The sequence below is a fragment of the Rhinoraja longicauda genome, chromosome 18, assembly GCF_053455715.1.
Source record: "Rhinoraja longicauda isolate Sanriku21f chromosome 18, sRhiLon1.1, whole genome shotgun sequence".
NCBI classification, from domain to species: domain Eukaryota; kingdom Metazoa; phylum Chordata; class Chondrichthyes; order Rajiformes; family Arhynchobatidae; genus Rhinoraja; species Rhinoraja longicauda.
In genome coordinates, this window is record NC_135970.1 from 6,638,194 (window position 1) to 6,656,377 (window position 18,184).

The window sequence follows — 18,184 nt, forward strand, 5'->3', positions numbered from 1 at the left end:
TTGGATTCCCTCCCCCCCCCTCCCAACTCCCACCCCCATCGTTTGGGGGCGGGAGTGAAGGTTGCCCAAGAGACAACACTAAATAGAAGGCTCTCCCGCTCCTGTTACACTGGCAAGCGCAGAAATGCATGGACAAGCAGCTGGAACCTCCGCAGCAGGGCACAAGGTACTGGTGTTGACAGGATCAGATACTCAGACGGTGTCCATTACACCATTACACTGTGGAAACTAGGACAGCAAAGAAACAAAGTGGCTGCACGTCACCTGGAAGCACAATGAGCAGGGCAGGGTGTCCTGCTTCAGTCAGTCTCCAGAGTGATTCAACAATCCTCGTCATGCCCTGCACTTGCCCGCACCTCACACCCCATCTCTCCCCTCACTCCTCAATCTACAAGTGACGTGAGAGGACGCTGGCGCTGTTTGTTCGCCGCTTCTCACCGCTTCTCTGTTTGGATTAATCTTTCTGTTTTTGGATTAATCTTCTCTGTTTGGATTAATCCTTCTGCTTGATCCTCCCGGCTTCACCTGCCCAGCTCTTCCACCGCTGCCTCCAACCCACTCCTGGACATCTCACGCCTGTCTTTGCTGGCTTGGACTGCTCTCCTGTGGGTTACCTGGACAGCTAGCTAGCTCCCTGCTAGCCACCGCTGCAGGCATCGAGCTGCAGGATACTCGCTAGCTGCTAACGCTAGCAGTTGCCTGGCTACCCCCTCTGCCTGCACGTCCTCAGCTCCCTATTAATCCTCAGGCTGCTCAGCTTCCTCGGTCCTCCTCATAGGCCATGCTGTGGATCAGCCTGTTGTGCCTGACGCTTTGGTCAGCTAGCCCGCGGCTGCCGGCTAACTTCTCCGGGCTCTGTGCTCCTTCGCTCCTGCCTGGCATGGCACTGAGGTACTTCACCGCGAGGCTTCTCCAACTCAACAACCACTCCACTCCGCCATGCATCTCTGCCATCAAGAACCAAGGACTTCTACGACGACCCAGATACATCCACAGAGGCTCCGGTCGCAAGTTTGTTTACTCCCAGACCGGTCACCCCATCCCCGCACTCTGGTCATCTCAGCGGACTTCCACCCGTCCATTACGTCATCACAACAACGCACACGAGCACGCCCCCTGTCTGCAAGCCCTGGCAAAATCACCCGAGTCCATCCACACCATACAAAGCAGTATGAAGCTCACTCTGTTCAATACCCGGTCCCTTAACAATAAAAGCCACATTCTGAACGACTTCATCCTGGACAATAAACTGGACTTTCTCTGTCTGACTGAAACCTGGCAACAACCTCTGGATTACCTCTCACTCAACCTCACTACACCCAACGGATACTCCTACATCAATAAACCACGCTCGGAGGGCCGAGGTGGTGGGATTGCCGTAATACACCGACAGGACTTCAAGACCAGCCCCATCTCCATCTCATCTGCTCCTTCATTTGAACACCTGGCTTTTAAACACCTGCAGCACTACAAAGATGCCCTCTCCCGCGCCCACTCCACCTACTACTCTCAAATAATTCACTCTGGCTCCGGAAACCCAAAAGCACTCTTCTCTACAATAAACAAACTCCTCAGCCCCCTGGACACCACCTCCCAGTCATTCACAGTCAACAACTGCACCTCTTTCCTCTCATTCTTCCAAAGCAAAATAGACAACATCTACAGCAGCTTAACCACCACCGCACCTGCTCCCCCTCAAACCACCTGCTCCCCCTTATCCTGTCAACCCCTGTCTCAGTTCTCCCCAGTCTCCCCCACCGATCTCTCTGAACTCCTCACAGGAATGAAAGCTGCCACCTGCTCTCTGGACCCCATCCCCTCCAGCTTTGTCAAGGCCTGCCTTCCTGCTCTCTCTCCACTTATCACTGCAACAATAAACTCCTCCCTGTCCACTGGCATCGTCCCACCATCCCTCAAAATCGCTGCTGTCACCCCTATTCTGAAAAAACCTGGACTCAACCCTGACACCCCAAACAACTTCAGACCAATCTCCAACCTACCCTTTTTGTCCAAAGTTTTGGAACGCGCTGTAGCTTCTCAACTCAAACACCACCTCTCTGCCAATAACCTGTATGAAACTTTCCAATCCGGATTCCGCTCCAACCACAGTACTGAAACTGCGCTCCTCAAAATCACCAACGACCTTCTCCTCTCCTCTGACGCTGGCAACCTCAACATTCTCGTACTACACGACCTCAGCGCCGCCTTTGACACCATCAACCACTCCATCCTCCTCACCCGACTTGAAACCACCTTTAACATCACCGGCACTGCCCTCTCCTGGTTCAAATCATACCTCTCTGACAGGCACCAGTTCATCTCCATTAATAACTGCAAACCCCCCACGCACACCAAATCCACCCACAACTTCACCCTCAACATCGACGGTCTCCCAGTATCCACCTCCCCTCACATCCGGAATCTTGGCATCATTTTTGATCAAACCCTCTCCTTCGACAAACACACTAAACACATCACCAAGACAGCCTTCTTCCACCTCAAAAACATCGCCCGTCTCCGTCCATCCCTCTCCTCCACAGCTGCAGAAACCATCATCCACGCCTTCATCACCTCCCGTCTGGACTACTGCAACAGCCTCCTCTATGGCTCACCCTCAAAAATCATCAATAAACTCCAACACATCCAGAACTCCGCTGCCCGTATACTCACCCACTCGCCGACCCGTGACCATATCACCCCCGTCCTCTACAAGCTCCACTGGCTCCCCATCCCCCAGAGAATCCAGTACAAAATCCTCCTCATGACCTACAAAGCACTCTATAACCTGGCCCCATCCTACCTAACTGGCCTCCTCCACAGACACACTCCCACCCGCACCCTCCGCTCTGCTGCTGCTAACCTCCTGTCCCCCCCCCCCCCATCCGGACCAAACTCAGATCCTGAGGGGACAGGGCTTTCTCCATCGCTGCTCCCACCCTCTGGAACTCACTACCTCAAACCATCAGAGACTCCTCCTCACTCACCACATTCAAAACATCACTGAAGTCTCACTTGTTCAACACCGCCTTCAACCACTGACCGTCGCTCCACCTTATTCTTCCTTTTCTGTTTGTTTATTTATTTATCTTTATGTTATATCTAATATGTAAAGCGTCTTTGGGTTTCTAGAAAAGTGCTATATAAATGTAATGCATTATTATTACTTTACTCCCTCCACCTCTCCAGTCCGTCTCCTCCTCTCCTCATTCTGGCTCACACAGCATTTCACGGATTCCTGCTGGCACGTCTTTTTAAATTTAAAGCAAAACTAGTTCAGTAACTTAATTCAAAGTCAAGTGCAACTTGCCTGGCAATGACAGTCAGGGACTTAAACATTCATTCCACGTGAATCAGATATTCACTTATATCTCTTGCAAAATAGGAGCCATTTGGCCCATCAAATCTATGTCTACTATGAGAGCAATCATGCTACTAAACACCGAGCAAGTGATTGCTTTGTTGAACACCTCGGTTCGCTCAGTCAAGTAGCCTTGAGCTTTCAGTTGACTGTCACATTAATTCTCCATCCCACTGACTTCTGCCTTCAGCCCGTTACACCGATCCATCAAAGTCAAACAACAACACAAGAGGCTGCAGATGCTGGAACCTTGAACAAAGAACAGCCTGAAGGAGGAACTCGGCAGTCATGCAGGATCTTTGGAGGGAAGTGGACAGATGACATTTTGGGTCATGACCCTCCTTCAGACTAAAAAGGTCAAAGTCAGTTTGAGGAACAGCACCTCATCTTGCCTCTCGACAAATTCCCATCGTCGGGACTCAACATTGAATTCACCAAATATCATCGAACCAGAACTGGCCAGTTCCAGAGTGACGTCGTCAGTCTGCAACAATAACTCAGTTTTTCTCCGTAGATGACGCCTGACCTGCTAGCTATTTCCAGCGTTCCTCTTTATTTCAGATTTCCAGCATCAGCTGCATTTTAAACCTCACAGTCCCAGAATCAATTGTTTTTCTCTCTCTCCTGACCTCAAATATCTCCTTGTATTTAAACCTCCCCCTGAGCTGATCATTTGCGGTTACCTGCTTCTTCAACATTCCCTCATGGCTGGCAGCAATAACTTTGCATCACCTGTTCTCCTGGTTTCCACCTAATTGCAGATATTACCTAAGCTGTCCCCACCTTCCCCATAAGTCTTGCGTTTCTATTTTACAATGAAACACCAGCTTTACTTCTTTATCTGCAGACACTGCCTGACCTGCAGATATTTCCAACACTTTCTGTTTGTTGTTCAGATTTGCACGCCTACAATATTTTTGTGTTCAGTAAATGGAGTTCATTCTGCTTTTTAATGAAAGGGCACATTTGAGTAGTATTCCACGTTGTTGGATCGCTGCCTACGTTGTACTGCCCCTGTGCAGTTCATTCTGGGGGGGGATAGTCTTCAATCTCAGAACCCATTGTTAATGGTGTATGCATGGGCCAGAGATAGATCAGGTTAAGTGTGCCAGTAAACAGAGTTGGGCGAGTTGGTTGAAAGGGTGGGCCAGGGAAGAATGGAATGGGAAAGGTACACTCCAACTGGCAAGGATCAAATAGCTTCAGAAAATAACTGCAGATGCTGGTACAAATCGAAGGTATTTATTCACAAAATGCTGGAGTAACTCAGCAGGTCAGGCAGCATCTCGGGAGAGAAGGAATGGGCGACGTTTCGGGTCGAGACCCTTCTTCAGACCCGAAACGTCGCCCATTCTTTCTCTCCCGAGATGCTGCCTGACCTGCTGAGTTACTCCAGCATTTGGTGAATAAATACCTTAGATCAAATAGCTTTCTCACTTGTTGGTTCTCCACAGTCTACTCACTCCAGCAGCTATCCATGCTGAGCGTTTGTGCCCATCTACACTCATCCCATTTGCCCACATTAGGACCACATCCTTCTATGCCTTGCCTATTTGTGCTTGTCTAAATATCCCTTAGACACAGAGATTGTATCTGATTCCACTACCTCCTCTGGCAGTGCATTCCAGATATCAACCACTCTCCGTAAAAGACTGTCCCCTCAGAACACCTTTAAACCTCTTCCTCCCAAGTTAAACCTGTGCCCTCCTGTTTTTGATTCCCCCTACCATGGGAAAAAGATTTTGATTACCCTATTTCTCTCATAATCTTACGTAATTCCATCAGGTTATTTCCCTCAGCCTCCTTTGCTCCAGGTAAAACAAGGTCGGCCTATCCAATCTCTACCCATAACTAGCCCTCCAAATTCAGGCAACGCCCTGGTGAAAAACAAACTGCTGGAAGAACTCAGCGGGTCAGGCAGCATCTGCGGAGGCAAAGGGATGGTTGACATTTTGAGTTGAGACCCTGCACCAGGACTGAGAATGTAAAGAGTGGAGCGGTGAGGTGGAGGAGTTGGCTGGTTCCATCTGGCCCTCATTCTTATCTGCTTCCAACTATCAGCCTCCTTACTTATCAGATTCCAGTACCTGCAGCCTCTTGAACAGGAGGAAGAGCATGCATTAGTATTGCAGAAGAACCACCTTCTATAACTCACGTAGACTACATCTTACACAGAATATTGAAAGTGGCCCTGAAGCACTGAATGATGTTCCTCTTGTTCTCTCAACCTCAGAGTGTTCCACTCTCGTTATTTTGGTTCCTTTTCCACAACAGGATCCCAAATTAATCTCTTTCCATGGCCTGTTAGACTTGCCAGAGATTAAACCCACGATTTATCCATATATTTACTGCTCACGATTTATCCATATACTTACTGGCCACAGACTCAATCATTTACCAAAACCGCTACAGAATGTTAAAGACAGCCATCAAGGCTCAGGAGAGACTGAAGCAGGTTGCAACTGTTGAAAGGGGCAACTCTTCCAAAAGCAGTGTGTGGAGAAATAATTTCACAATAGTTGGGTGAATCCTAACTATACCACACAAACTACTGATCAACAATAAGGCATGAACCATTCCCTCTACATCCAACATCAAGAAGTCATTAACCTAGATGGGTGAAAGATCTTGTGCAAATATTACATCTGTTGCTTAACATGATGAACTAAGATCCTTCCATCACTGGTCACCCTGCTATAGGAAAGATGCCATTAAGCTGGAAATAATGCAGAAAATATTTATGGGGGTATTGCCAGGTCTCAAGGTGGACTGTTAAGGGAGAGGTTGGGCTGGCAAGGTCTTTATTCCTTGGAGTGTCAGAGACTGAGAGATGATCTTATACAGAGACATGGCTCCAGGGTGACCAAGGCTGGGAGCTAAACATGCAGTGGTATTCAGGAAGGAGAGACAGAAAGGAAGGGGAGGTGGGGTGGCATTGCTGGTTAAAGAGGAGATTAATGCAATAGCAAGGAGAGACATCAGCTTGGACGCTGTAGAATCGGTATGGGTAGAACTGCGAAATAGCCAGGGGCAGAAAATGCTTGTTGGAGTTGTATACAGACCATCAAACAGCAGTAGGGAGGTTGGGGATAGCATCAAGCATTAGAGATGTGTGTAGCAAAGCTACAGTGGTTATCATGGGTGACTTTAATCTACATATAGATTGGGCCAACCAAATTGGTAACAGTGCTGAGGAGGAGGATTTCCTGGAATGTATACGGGATGGGTTTTTATACCAAATATGTAGAGGAACTGATTAGAGGGCAGGTCATCCTAGACTGGGTATTGTGTAATGAGGAAGGATTAGTTAGCAATCTTGTTGTGCAAGGCCCCTTGGGCAACAGTGACCATAATATGTTGGAATTCTGCATTAGGGTGGAGAGTGACATAGTTAATTCAGAGACTAGGTTCCTGAGCTTGAATAAAGAGGACTTTGAAGGTATGAGACGGGAATTGGCTAGGATAGACTGGGAAATTATACTTAAAGGGTTGACGGTGGAGATGCAATGGCAAAGATTTAAAGACCGCATGGATGAACTGCAGAAATTGATCATCCCTGTCTGGCGAAAAAATAAAACTGGGAAGGCGGCACAACTGTGGATGACGAGGGAACAAGGTTAGTGTTAAATCCAAGGAAGAGGCATATAAATTGGTCAGAAGAAGCGGCAAACTAGAGGATTGGGAGAAATTTAGAACTCAACAGAGGAGGACAAAGGGGTTAATTAAGAGGTGGAGAAAAGAGCATGAAAGAAAGCTCTGCGGGGAATATAAAACCTGACTGTAAAAGTTTCTTTAGGTATGTAAAAAGGAAAAGATTAGTGAAATCGAATGCAGGTCCCTTACAGTCAGAGACATGTGAATTTATATTAGGAAACAAGGAAATGGCAGAACAGTTAAACGAGTACTTTGGTTCTTAGACAATAGACAATAGGTGCAGGAGTAGGCCATTCGGCCCTTCGAGCCAGCACCACCATTCAATGTGATCATGGCTGATCATTCTCAATCAGTACCCCGTTCCTGCCTTCTCCCCATACCCCCCGACTCCGCTATCCTTAAGAGCTCTATCTAGCTCTCTCTTGAATGCATTCATAGAATTGGCCTCCACTGCCTTCTGAGGCACAGAATTCCACAGATTTACAACTCTCTGACTGAAAAGGTTTTTCCTCATTTCCGTTCTAAATGGCCTACTCCTTATTCTTAAACTGTGGCCCCTGGTTTTGGACTCCCCCAACATTGGGAACATGTTTCCTGCCTCTAACGTGTCCAACCCCTTAATAATCTTATATCCCTTCTCATCCTTCTAAATTCCAGTGTATAGAAGCCTAGTCGCTCCAGTCTTTCAACATATGATAGTCCCGCCATTCCGGGAATTAACCTAGTAAACCTACGCTGCACGCCCTCAATAGCAAAAATATCCTTCCTCAAATTTGGAGACCAAAACTGCGCACAGTACTCTAGGTGTGGTCTCACTAGGGCCCTGTACAACTGCAGAAGGACCTCTTTGCTCCTATACTCAACTCCTCTTGTTATGAAGGCCAACATTCCATTGGCTTTCTTCACTGCCTGCTGTACCTGCATGCTTCCTTTCAGTGACTGATGCACTAAGACACCCAGATCTCGTTGTACGTCCCCTTTTCCTAACTTGACACCATTCAGATAATAATCTGCTTTCCTATTCTTACCACCAAAGTGGATAACCTCACATTTATCCACATTAAACTGCATCTGCCATGCATCTGCCCACTCACACAACCTGTCCAAGTCACCCTGCAACCTCATAGCATCTTACTCACAGTTCACACTACCACCCAGCTTTGTATCATCGGCAAATTTGCTAATGGTACTTTTAATCCCTTCATCCAAGTCATTAATGTATATTGTAAATAGCTGCGGTCCCAGCACCGAGCCTTGCGGTACTCCACTAGTTACTGCCTGCCATTCTGGAAGGGACCCATTTATCCCCACTCGTTGCTTTCTGTCTGTCAACCAATTTTCTATCCATGTCAGTGCCCTACCCCCAATACCATGTGCTCTAATTTTGCCCACTAATCTCCTATGTGGGACCTTGTCAAAGGCTTTCTGAAAGTCGAGGTACACCACATCCACCGGCTCTCCCCTGTCAATTTTCCTGGTTACATCCACAAAGAATTCTAGAAGATTAGTCAAGCATGATTTCGCCTTCGTAAATCCATGCTGACTCGGAACGATCCTGTTACTGCTATCCAAATGCTCCGCAATTTCGCCTTTTATAATTGACTCCAGCATCTTCCCCACCATTGATGTCAGACTAACTGGTCTATAATTTTCTCTCTCCTCCTTTCTTAAAAAGTGGGATAACATTAGCTACCCTCCAATCCACAGGAACAGATCCTGAATCTGTAGAGCATTGGAAAATGATTACCAATGCGTCCACAATTTCTAGAGCCATCTCCTTAAGTACCCTGGGATGCATACGATCAGGCCCTGGGGATTTATCAGCCTTTAGTCCCATCAGACTACCCAACACCATTTCCTGGCTAATGTGGATTTCCTTCAGTTCCTCCGTCACCTTAGGATCTCTGTCCACTAGAACATCTGGGAGATTGCTTGTATCTTCCTTAGTGAAGACAGATCCAAAGTACCGGTTCAACTCGTCTGCCATTTACTTGTTCCCCATAATAAATTCCCCTGCTTCTGTCTTCAAGGGACCCTCATTTGCCTTGACTATTTTTTTCCTCTTCACATACCGAAAAAAGCTTTTACTATCCTCCTTTATATTATAATAATAATAATATTCATTTATTGTCATTGCAACGAGTACAACGAAATTAAAAAACAGCCAATCCTGACGGTGCGTACAAACATATATGCAATAAATGCAAAAACAAATAAATACATAAATACAATTAAATTAAGTACAAGATTTTTTAACGGTGTTGCCTAGTGCACAGGTAGTGTTCAGTTCTCGTATGGCCCTGGGGTAAAAACTGTTCTTAAGTCTGTTTGTTCGGGATTTGATTGACCTGAAACGTCGACCAGAGGGCAGATGAACAAACAGACGGTGGCCGGGGTGGGATGGATCTTTTATTATTTTGCCTGCTCTACTGAGGCAGCGCAGGCTGAACAGGTGCTCCAGGGAGGGCAGTGAGCAGCCGATGATTTTCTGGGCCGTCGTGATGACCCTCTGAAGGGCCTTCCTGTCCTTTTCTGAGCAGCTGGCATACCATGTGGTTATACAGTATGCCAGCACACTCTCGATGGAGCAGCGATAGAAGGACAACATGAGCTTCTCCTGCAGGTTGGTTTTCCTGAGGATCCTCAGGAAGTGGAGTCTCTGCTGTGCCTTCTTTACTGTGGTGATGGTGTTGGTAGACCAGGTGAGATCCTCTGCGATGTGCGTACCCAGGAACCTGAAAGCTGGTACCCTTTCCACGCAGACCCCATTGATGTAGAGTGGGTCGTAATCTCCACTGGTTTTTCTAAAATCAATTATAAGTTCCTTTGTTTTGGAGGAGTTCAGGACCAGATTGTTCACTGAACACCATGCTGCCAGCCTTTGGATTTCATCCCTATAGGCTGTCTCATCTCCTTCTGAGATAAGTCCAACCACAGTCGTGTCATCCGCGAACTTGATGATGGTGTTGGTGGGATGGGTGGGGGCGCAGTCGTGAGTGTAGAGGGAGTAAAGGATGGGGCTCAACACACAGCCCTGTGGTGAGCCGGTGCTCAGTGTAATGGTGGAGGAGAGGTGAGGGCCTATTTTGACTGTCTGGGGGCGGTTGGTCAGGAAGTCCTTGATCCATTTGCAGATGGTTAGGGAAAATCCAAGGTCGGAAAGTTTGGTGACCAGTCTGCTCGGGATGACCGTGTTAAAGGCAGAGCTGAAGTCGAGAAAGAGCATCCTCACATAGCTCCCCTGGTGTTCAAGGTGGGTCAGTGCAGTGTGAAGAGCAGTGTCGATGGCATCCCCTGTAGACCTATTTGCTCTGTAGGCAAACTGGTATGGGTCGAAGGTGGGTGGGAGGCTGGCTTTGATGTGCTGCAGGACCAGTCTCTCGAAGCACTTTGTGATGACCGGTGTGAGTGCTACCGGACGGTAGTCGTTAAGACCGCTGATGACAGGCTTTTTCGGCAGTGGGATGATTATGGCGGACTTCAGGCAGGGAGGGATGGTGGATTTTAAAAGGGACAGGTTGAAGATTTTTGTGAAGACCTCAGATAATTGGTCTGCACATTCCCTCAGCACTCTGCCCGTCACACCATCGGGGCCTGCAGCTTTCCTGGGATTCACTGCTCTGAGCACTCGCTTAACGTCATACTCCTGCACAGTGAAGGTGTTGCTCTCAGGTGCTGGAGAGGGTGTAATGTCTGCCACTGTAGCTTTCACCTCGAAACGAGCAAAGAAACAGTTAAGTTCCTCAGCCAACGAGGCGTCGCCGTCGGCAGTCGTGCGGTTGCTGGTCTTGTAATTGGTGATGTGCTGGATGCCTTGCCATACCCGCCGTGGGTCATTGTTGGAAAAGTGGTCCTCAATCTTCCTCTTGTAGGACGCTTTGGCATCCTTGATGCCTCTCTTCAGGTTGGTTCTAGCAGCACTGTATAGAGCTCTGTCACTAGACCTGAAGGCGGTGTTACGGTCCTTGAGGAGAGACCTGACATCCTTTGTCATCCAGGGTTTTTGATTGGGGTACAACCGGATGCGTTTGTCGACGGTGACATTGTCAACGCAGTTTTTGATGTAGCAAAGTACAGTTGATGTGTACTCCTCCAAGTCCTGATCCTCAAAAATATCCCAGTTGGTCCTTTCGAAGCAATCCTGCAGCTGCGAGGAAGCTCCTTCAGGCCATGTCTTCACAGTCTTTATGGTGACTGGAGCTTTCCTCCTGAGTGGGGTGTATGCTGGGGTTAGGAATATGGACAGGTGATCTGACTGCCCCAGGTGTGGTAGTGGTGCTGACCTGAACCCCTTCTTAATATTTGAGTAAACCTTGTCTAGTGTGTTTTTCCCCCTGGTAGCACATCTTATGTGTTGTTCAAGTTTCGGGAGAACTGACTTTAGGTCTGCATGGTTGAAGTCCCCGGCTATGATGTGGGCTGCTTCTGGATATGTGCTCTGTTGTGAGTTTATTGCACCTAGCAGGTAGCCTAAAGCTGTGCTAGCGTTAGCATTCGGTGGGATGTAGACTGCTGTTACTATAACCCCTGTAAATTCGCGAGGAAGGTAAAAAGGCCTGCATTTAACTGTTAGGGACTCCAGATCAGGAGAACAGTGGCTATCTATGGTTTGGATATTAGTGCACCAGCTGTTGTGCACATAAATGCATAACCCCCCCCCCTTGCTCTTACCGGAGTCGATGTTTCTGTCCCAACGAAACGCTGTGCGCCCGGCTAGCTCAATGGCTCCGTCTGGGATAAGTGGATGAAGCCATGTCTCTGTTACTAAGAGAATGCAACAGTCCTCCACGAGTTTGTTTGCTGATATCTGTAGTTTAAGTTCGTCCATTTTGTTGATGATGGATCTGGCGTTGGTGAGGAACATGCTAGGTAGCGGTGGTTTGTGTGGCTGTCTCTTTAGCTTGGCAAGTATACCGGACCGGCATCCTCGCTTTTGCTTCCTGTTTCTCCTCCGTCTGCGACGCCTGTTCGCGCCGACAACTATCCACGGAGCGCCCGGTGTCCTGGCAATCTCTTCCGGTATATTTCGCGGGTGTGGAAATTCGCGCACAAGGTCCCGATTGCACTGGAATCCGATGATCAGAAGGTCCTTTCGGTTGTAGGTAGGATTTGCCTGATTTTCCTGGTTTGAATGACTAAATTTGACTAACAGACATAACACAGATAACACACATAAAACGCACCGAAAGGGAGAGCTGTGAGCCGCTGCGTCCGTGCGCGCCGCCATCTTCCATCTTCCATTGGCGAGCTTACCCTCATACCTCATCTTTTCTCCCCGTATTGACTTTTTAGTTATCTTCTGTTGCTCTTTAAAAGAGTCCCAATCCTCTGGCTTCCCACTCTTCTTTGCTATGTTATACTTCTTCCCTTTTATTTTTATGCTGTCCTTGACTACCCTTGTCAGCCATGGGTGCCTCTTACTCCCCTTGGAATCCACCATCTTCCCCACTAGGGCCTCCTTCCAGTCAAATCTGACCAGCTCCTGCCTCATGCCTCTGTAATCCCCTTTGCTATACTGTAATACTGACACTTCAGATTTTCCCTTCTTCCTCTCAATTTGTAGAGTAAAACTTATCATATTGTGATCACTGCCTCCTAATGGCTCTTTTACCTCGAGTCCCCTTATCAGGTTCATTACACAACACTCAATCCAGAATTGCCTTCTCCCTAGTAGGCTCCTGTACAAGCTGTTCTCAGAATCCATCTCGGAGGCACTCCACAAACTCTCTTTCCTGGGGTCCATTACCAACCTGATTTTCCCAGTCTACCTGCATGTTGAAATCTCCCATAACCACTGTAGCATTACATTTGCGACATGCCAATTTGAGCTCTTGATTCAACTTGTTTGGGGGCCTGTAGATAACTCCCATTAGGGTCTTTTTACCCTTACAATTCCTCATTTCTATCCATACTGATTCTACATCTCCTGATTCTATGTCACCCCTTGCAAGGGAGTGAATATCATTCCTCACCAACAGAGCAACCCCACTCCCTCTGCCCACCTGTCTGTCTTTTCTATACGTTGTGTACCCCTGAATATTCAGTTCCCAGCCCTGGTCCTCTTGTAGCCATGTCTCTGTGATTCCCACAACATCATACTTGCCAATGTCTAACTGAGCCTCAAGCTCATCTACTTTATTTTTTATACTTTGCACATTTAAATACAACACTTTAACTTCGGTATTCACCTCCCCTCTCACACCGGTCACAATTGGCCCTGACCTTATTCTCTTATCCCATCTAGAACTTCCCTTCCAATTTCTCCTGTATTCGCTTCCCCTTTAACTCCATCTTCATATTCCCAATTTGTCAACCCCTCCCCCCCACTAATTAGTTTAAAGCCACACGTGTAGCACTAGCAAACCTGCCTGCCTTGATGTTGGTCCCCCTGCTGTTAAGGTGTAACAGGTCACCTTTTGTACAGGTCACCCCTACCCCAGAAGAGATCCCAGTGGTCTAGAAATCTAAATCCCTCCTCCCTGCACCAGCTCCTCAGCCATACATTCATATCCCCGATCTCTCTGTTCCTGCCCTCACCAGCACGAGGTACAGGTAGCAGTCCAGAGACATCCAACCTCGACGTCCTACTTCTCAGTCTTCTTCCTAACTCACTAAACTCATGTTGTGGTATCTCCTTCCTCTTCCTCCCGATGTCGTTCGTGCTCACGTGCACAACTACTTCCGGTTGATCGCCTTCCCTCGCTAGGATGTTCTGAAGCCGCCCCGTGATGTCTTGAACCCTGGCACCAGGGAGGCAACAGACCATCCTCAAGTCCCGCCTGCCGCCACAGAATCTACTGTCCGTACCTCGGACAATGGAGTCACCCACTACTAAGGCTCTTCCCGACTTCGGTCTCCCCAGTTGAGTCTCCTTGCCTGGATTAGAGCCACCAACTTGTCCGCCGCTCGGACTGGAAGCGTCTTCTGCCCCAAGAGGGTGTACCTGTTTGCAATAGACACAGGCTATTAGCCCCGGTAACTACCGGGGTCTCCTGTAGTCCACGTTCACTCCCCCTTGAAACGGTCTCCCACCTTCGTTCGACCTGGACCCTTGGCGTGACAGCCTCGCAGTAGGTCCTGTCCAGGAAACTCTCGCATTCCCGGATGGCCCTGAGGTCATCCAGCTGCTTTTCCAACTCGACCACACATCCATTCAGGAGCCGCACCTGGACACAGTTCCTGCAGGTGTAGCTCCCAGAAGATCCAGCGGTGTCCCTACCTTCCCACATCCTGCAGGAAACACACTGCACCAAGTTATCTGCCATTACTTTATTGTCTAAAAACAAATCAGGCTCAAAAACAACTGTCCTCACCTCAGCCTCCTCGCCAAAGCCTCACAGCCAAAGACTCGCACTTTACTCACAGGACACTGATAGCCAAAGACTCGCACTTTACTCACAGGGCACCTCCCTCGACAGAGCCGCACCCAGACGGTGCCGCACCCAGACGGTGCCACACCCCTTGTGCGAGCCTTGTTTATACCAGTCAATAAATTGTCTTATTGGCCAATTTACCAAACTTTTAATTTAATTGATCAGCCAATCCACGTACTCACTTCTATTGTAAGAAAATAACTGCAGATGTTGGTACAAATCGAAGGTATTTATTTCACAAAATGCTGGAGTAACTCAGCAGGTCAGGCAGCATCTCAGGAGAGAAGGAATGGGTGACGCTTTGGGTCGAGACCCTTCTTCACACTGACTTCTATCATCCTCACCTCTATCCTGCCCACCTCTATCCTGCCTTCCTGACGAGCTTGGAGGTATGCGCTTCACTGATTGCCTGCTAGCGTCCCTTTGGCGCTTTTTTAAACAGACTTTTTACCTTCAATTAACACTTACTTTCTTTCAGCCAACGGTCGTCCTTGCTCCTGCTCTCCTGACCTTTACTGACTGACTGCTAGCGTCCCTTTGGCGCTCTTTTTAAACTGACTTTTTACCTTCAATTAACACTTACTTTCTTTTAGCCATCGGTCATCCTTGCTCCTGCTCTTCACTAAGGAGGACACAAACAATCTCCCGGAAATACTAGGGGACCGAGGATCGAGTGGGAGGGAGGAACTGAAGGGAATCGACATTACTCAGAAAATGGGGTCAGGTAAACAGTTTGGACTGCAGGCAGATAAATCCCCAGGGCCTGATGGTCTGCATCCCAGAGTACTCAAGGAGGTGGCCCTAGAAATCGTGGATGCATTGGTGATTATTTTTAAATGTTCTCTCGACTCTGGGTCAGTTCCTGTGGACTGGAGGGTAGCCAATGTAAACCCACTTTTTAAGACAGGAGGGAGAGAGAAAACAGGGAATTATTGACAAGGTCCCACACAAGAGATTAGTGTGCAAAATTAGAGCACATGGTATTGGGGGTAGGGTATTGACATGGATAGAGAACTGGTTGGCAGACAGGAAGCAAAGAGTAGGAATTAACGGGTCCTTTTCAGAATGGCAGGCAGTGACTAGTGGGATGCCGCAAGGCTCGGTGCTGGGACCCCAGCTGTTTACAATATATATTAATGATTTAGACGAGGGAATTAAATGTAACATCTCTAAGATTGCGGATGACACAAAGCTGGGTGGCAGTGTGAGCTGCGAGGAGGATGCTATGAGGCTGCAGGGTGATTTGGATAGGTTGGGTGAGTGGGCAGATGCAGTATAATGTGGATAAATGTGAGGTTATCCACTTTGGTTGCAAGAATAGGAAGGCAGATTATTATCTGATTGGTGTCAGATTAGGAGAAGGGGAGGTGCAACGAGACCTGGGTGTGCTTGTACATCAGTCACTGAAAGTAAGCATGCAGGTACAGCAGGCAGTGAAGAAAGTCAATGGCATGTTGGCCTTCATTGCGAGAGGATTTGAGTTTAGGAGCAAGGTGGTCCTACTGAAGTTGTAAAGGGCTCTGGTGAGACCGCACCTGGAGTACTGTGTGCAGTTTTGGTCTCCTAATTTGAGGAAGGACATTCTTGCCATTGAGGGAGTGCAGCGTAGGTTCACCAGGTTAATTCCCAGGATGGCGGGACTGACGTATGGTGAAAGAATGGGTCGACAGGGCTTGTATGTGCTGGAATTTAGAAGGATGAGAGGGGATCTTATAGAAACATATAAAATTCTTAGAGGATTGGACAGGATAGATGCAGGAAAAATGTTCCCGATGTTGGGGGAGTCCAGAACCAGGGGTCACAGTTTAAGAATTATGGGGTAGGCTATTTAGGACCGAGATGAGGAAAAACTTTTTGACCCAGAGAGTTGTGAATCTGTGGAATTCTCTGCCACAGAAGGCAGTGGAGGCCAATTCACTGGATGTTTTCAAGAGAGAGTTAGATTTAGCTCTTAGGGCTGAGGGAATAAAGGGATATGTGGAAAAAGCCGGAATGGGGTACTGATTTTGGATGATCAGCCATGATCATATTGAATGGCGGTGCTGGCTCAAAGGGCCGAACGGACTATTCCTGCACCTATTTTCTATGTTTCTACGTTTCTATGTTTAAAATAACGAGTCATGCAAACAGTCCTTTTCCCGGGGTTGGGAAATGAAGAATTAGAGAGAAGGTCTGAAGAAGGGTCTCGACCTGAAACGTCACCCATTCCTTCTATCCACAGATGCTGCCTGTCCCGCTGAGTTACTCCAGCATTTTGTGTCTCTCTTCGAAGAACTAGAGAGCACAGGTTTAGGTTTTTTTTTCTCCGATCTGCAATGTAGCAGGAATATATGCAACAGTCAGCATCTGTTGAAAGAGGAACAGTTAAATTCCAGGTGCGAGAACCTTAACACTGCTGCTCTTTCACGGACACTGCCTGACCCGTTGAGCATTTCCAGCATTTTCTGTGTTTTTAAAATTTCTGATTACCAGCATCTGCAGGGTTTAAAAAAAACAATTCTCTGCCTGATTCTCAAAAGTCACTTTGAACAGTATTGGTATTGCAATGCTGCTCAGCACGAGGGGATAGACAATAGACAATAGGTGCAGGAGGAGGCCATTTGGCCCTTCGAGCCAGCACCGCCATTCAATGTGATCAAGGCTGATCATTCTCAATCAGTACCCTGTTCCTGCCTTCTCCCCATACCCCCTGACTCCGCTATCCTTAAGAGCTCTATCTAGCTCTCTCTTGATTGGCCATTCTACAGAAGAAAACGTGGCCATGTAGGTTCAGTTATTGTCATATCATGCTCGCAAGATGCATAATCTAACTTCCTCTTTATCCAGCACCCTATCTGAGTTTGACTTGTCCTTGACTTGCTGCATTCACAAAGCAAACTCCCCAGAGCTTGGCACCAACTCTGTATTTGCTGCTGAAGTGTCCTTCCTGCTGCTTATCAGTTCCAAAGTTCATTGTGTGTTGGACATTTGGACGCTAACTGCCTGTTCACTCACTCACCGCCTGTATCATGTCACCATCCACCAACCAGGCACTCGAGCTTCTGGCAACACCTGCATTTGAGAGGCATAAACCGTGAGCAGCTCGGTGTAGCTGCAGTCAATAACCCACGTGCAGCCATCCTACAATCTGAACTCTGCTCCCCCAGCAAAGATAATCACAAAACAAACCAAGTAAACCAACTTTGACAGAGATTCGATCTGTGATACCGAGGGATCAATCAGAAAGATGCCTTAGCGTCATCAGTTGACACTGTGATCAGCTCGTCACTGGGGCCATTGGGGCCGATTCCCTCATCAGAAGGAAGTTGGTAAACAACTGAGTTAACTCGGGCACTAACAACTAAGCAGAATCAGCTGGACGGGACCTCAGCTGACCGCCGACCCCCTCACCGCACCTGTACATCACCATGCCTGCAGAAATGACAATAAATTCAACTTGACCTGGCAAGGGCAACTTTAGGGGGCTGTCAGGAGGTAGATCAATTTATGCAAAGAAATGCCAGGAGGAGAGTTGAGTTCAGATTCAGGAGCAAGACTGGTAAGCAGGTGGAGAGGACAACCAAAGAGGGCAAGATCCACTCGGCTGAAAACCCTTCCTCCACACAAGGGAGTGGAAACACCGGCATCCCTTTCTCCTGCCACAGACACTTGTCATAAACTGCAACGCCAAAAAACAGATCATGAAAGTGAGACCCCCTCATGAAATCCCACACATCTGGCCGTGTATTAAAAATTCACGACACAGAAGGATGCCATTCAGCCCATCCAATCTCTGCTGGTTGAAAAAAAGTGTCCCCCA

The 18,184-nt window shown here is 47.9% G+C and overlaps 2 protein-coding genes across 6 annotated transcripts in view; both read right to left on the reverse strand.

The window, feature by feature from the left end:
- LOC144602214 (oxysterols receptor LXR-alpha-like) overlaps nucleotides 1-18,184 on the reverse strand; it is a 442,571-nt gene that overhangs the window by 264,784 nt on the left and 159,603 nt on the right. The gene's annotated exons all lie outside the window — the stretch shown is intronic.
- cpt1ab (carnitine palmitoyltransferase 1Ab (liver)) overlaps nucleotides 1-18,184 on the reverse strand; it is a 66,331-nt gene that overhangs the window by 34,753 nt on the left and 13,394 nt on the right. The gene's annotated exons all lie outside the window — the stretch shown is intronic.